Below are 3,739 nucleotides of genomic sequence, written 5' to 3' on the forward strand. Positions count from 1 at the left end.
TCACGCATCACCTCTCACCACGGACAGCGCAGAGGCCGACGGCCTTCACTTAACGACCGAGAGCGGCGACGATTGCATAGAGTTGTCAGTACCAACAGAAAAGCAACACTGCATGAAATAACCGCAGAAATCTACATCTACATTTATACTCCGCAAGCCACCCAACGGTGTGTGGCGGAGGGCACTTTACGTGCCACGGTCATTACCTCCCTTTCCTGTTCCAGTCGCGTATGGTTCGCGGGAAGAACGACTGTCTGAAAGCCTCCGTGTGCGCTCTAATCTCTCTAATTTTACATTCGTGATCTCCTCGGGAGGTATAAGTAGGGGGAAGCAATATATTCGATACCTCATCCAGAAACGCACCCTCTCGAAACCTGGCGAGCAAGCTACACCGCGATGCAGAGCGCCTCTCTTGCAGAGTCTGCCACTTGAGTTTATTAAACATCTTCGTAACGCTATCACGGTTACCAAATAACCCTGTGACGAAACGTGCCGCTCTTCTTTGGATCTTCTCTATCTCCTCCGTCAACCCGACCTGGTACGGATCCCACACTGATGAGCAATACTCAAGTATAGGTCGAACGAGTGTTTTGTAAGCCACCTCCTTTGTTGATGGACTACATTTTCTAAGCACTCTCCCAATGAATCTCATCCTGGTACCCGCCTTACCAACAATTAATTTTATATGATCATTCCACTTCAAATCGTTCCGCACGCATACTCCCAGATAGTTTACAGAAGTAACTGCTACTAGTGTTTGTTCCGCTATCATATAATCATACCATAAAGGATCCTTCTTTCTATGTATTGGCAATACATTACATTTGTCTATGTTAAGGGACAGTTGCCACTCCCTGCACCAAGTGCCTATCCGCTGCAGATCTTCCTGCATTTCGCTACAATTTTCTAATGCTGCAACTTCTCTGTATACTACAGCATCATCCGCGAAAAGCCGCATGGAACTTCCGACACTATCTACTAGGTCATTTATATATATTGTGAAAAGCAATGGTCCCATAACACTCTCCTGTGGCACGCCAGAGGTTACTTTAACGTCTGTAGACGTGTCTCCATTGATAACAACATGCTGTGTTCTGTTTGCTAAAAACTCTTCAATCCAGCCACACAGCTGGTCTGATATTCTGTAGGCTCTTACTTTGTTTATCAGGCGACAGTGCGGAACTGTATCGAACGCCTTCCGGAAGTCAAGAAAAATAGCATCTACCTGGGAGCCTGTATCTAATGTTTTCTGGGTCTCATGAACATAATAAAGCGAGTTGGGTCTCACAAAAAAATGTGGAACGCTTCACGATTTTGCGTGTCATCCTTGCGCTGGGCCATGCTAATCTTCTCTGTATCATTCCAATTTTAGTATATGTACCGCCGAAGCGAGTACAAATCAATGTGAGACGTACGAGGAACGCACGACAGTGCGACGAAATTTGGTTTTAAGGGGCTATGGGAGCAGACGACCGACGCGAGTGCCTTTGCTAACGGCTCGATATCGCCTGCAGTGCCTCTCCTGGGCTCGTGACTGTTTCGGTTGGACCCTATACGACTGGAAGATCGTGACCATTTCAGATGAGTCCCGATTTCAGTTGGTAAGAGCTGATGGTAGCGCTCGAGTGTGGCGCGGACTCAACGAAGCTATGGAACCAAATTGTCAACAACGCACGGTACAAGCTGGTGGTGGCTCCATAATACGGTGGGCTGTCTTCACGTGGAGTGGACTGGGTCCCCTGGTCTAGCTGAACCGATCATTGACTGGAAATGGTTATGTTCTGCTAGTTGGAGGCTATTTGAATTCATGGATTTTATGTTCCCAAACAAACATGTCACCGGGCCACAATTGTTCACGATTGGCTTGAAGAACATTCAGCATTCCATCCACACCACAAGAAACTAATTGCTGCAACAGTCTGTTGTTCTACAAACGGTTAAAATCACCTGAAAGATAGTATCACATTGAGGAAGCGCAGCACGAGATATGGACAGCAGAAAAAACATACAGGGCTGCTCTTGACTTTAACGTTTACAGCGCTGATAACATGATGTGATACGCAGATAAATGACAGAAAGATCATGTTGTTAATGATCAGGATACAAAACTGATTTACCGTTCCAATGCTACATTGATGAACGGTATCACATTCAGAAACAAATTTAATAACTATTAGACTGTTCTAATTTGGGGGAAGTCAGGCTATAACGACATACCCGGGTAAAATAACGTGTGAAGGCCACGGACGAAATCAGCTGAGTGGCGCCACCTACACTAAACCGTATTGAAAGTTCAATTGCCAACCCTGTTCCTACGCATAAGGCAGCGAGCTGCCGTCTTCCATCTTCGTACTGTGAACGAAAAACTTACTGGTAAAGTTACGTTGTGCAAGACGCGACAGTTGGCTGCGACTGCGACGCTGCTCCCTCCTCTTTTCCCACCCTGGCAGACGGCGACACGGCCGCAACACGACAGGAGTCGTCGCTGTTTCCCAAGCTCCGGTCGGCGGCGGCGGATTCAAATACATGAGAAAAATAAGAATTCCGATTTTCTTGCTGTAAAAAATACTGTATGTTAATGCAACAAAGTTACATCGGCTCCCAGAGTTAGTTTTTCGATACAGATTCTCCTTTTACTTTAAAAAATTGAAAAGTATCTCTTCCGGTTTTGCGTGTTTTTTTAGCTGTATATTACTTCTCTATCAATTGTGAGGAAAGTAAAATGCACAAAAAATTGATGTTTGCGTATCTTACAGTTTCACATCACAGCTTGATAATGAGGTGTCTATTTTTCCGATATTCGTCACAGTTATTCCGATACTTAATTTACAAGTAACCTACTGCATAAAATTTGAATTGTGTACAGTGAAAAATGTGGTCGCTGGCTACTTTACGTATGGTTCACGTTAGGTCATACATCGTTGCCGATGAAATGAAGCTAACATATCGAAATTATTTTTAAAGTTGAGATCAGAATGATATCGATCTCCGTTTCCGAGATTTGGGCTCATATATCTCCGGGAGCGTCGCGACTACCCGCCAGTTCTGTCGACGCGCAACGAGAATCGTGTGGTCATCACACGATAGAGAATGCATTTGTTTTGTTTCGCTGACCCATTTGGACCTAATGAAACCATTTTATGTCACATATTTCTCCGGAATCAGTTACTAATATTTCTCTATATGCTCTTGACAATTTCATTTAAAATGCCACGAAATGTAGGTTTCTTAAAGCCAAGTGATCAAGTAGAACCCATTTTCTTGGTTTTGCTGAGGCATCTGAACCTGTTCCAAGCTTTCTTTCTCGTTTATTTCTCTGATACAAGTCCCGAATATTCCTCCATCTGTTTTTGCACATTTCACCTAAAATTCCAATGAATGATAAGTTTATTAACAATACGAGCACGCTAGCGTCATTGCATTGTTTCAAGTTCTTGACAACAAGATAGGGTTACACCTTAAACATCTCTAGAATTTTCATTCTGAACGTCTACAGTATACACTGGCAGAAATGTGGAAGAAATAATGTCAGTGCTTGTTCACAAAATTTCCCCAAATTATACTTGTCAGTTTCTCCCATGCAGAAACTTTTGGAACAAGCTAAGGCAACTTTCATAGCCGACTGACTCTTTATTCCCATCCAAATGAACTTCCATATTCTTATATTCTGACAGCATACATCGTTATGGATGACATGAACATTTAATCTTGCCAAGCTGCACTCAAAAGATGACTTCAG

The 3,739-nt window shown here is 43.6% G+C and overlaps 1 non-coding gene across 1 annotated transcript; it reads right to left on the reverse strand.

Annotated features, from left to right (window-relative positions):
* Positions 1-1,290: 1,290 nt before the first annotated feature.
* LOC126420168 (U6 spliceosomal RNA) lies at positions 1,291-1,396 on the reverse strand. The gene has a single exon (XR_007576031.1). It is a non-coding gene; the product is annotated as a U6 spliceosomal RNA (small nuclear RNA).
* Between the last annotated feature and the right edge of the window lie 2,343 nt (positions 1,397-3,739).

Source organism: Schistocerca serialis, chromosome 9 (assembly GCF_023864345.2).
Source record: "Schistocerca serialis cubense isolate TAMUIC-IGC-003099 chromosome 9, iqSchSeri2.2, whole genome shotgun sequence".
In the NCBI taxonomy this organism is placed as follows: Eukaryota; Metazoa; Arthropoda; class Insecta; order Orthoptera; family Acrididae; genus Schistocerca; species Schistocerca serialis.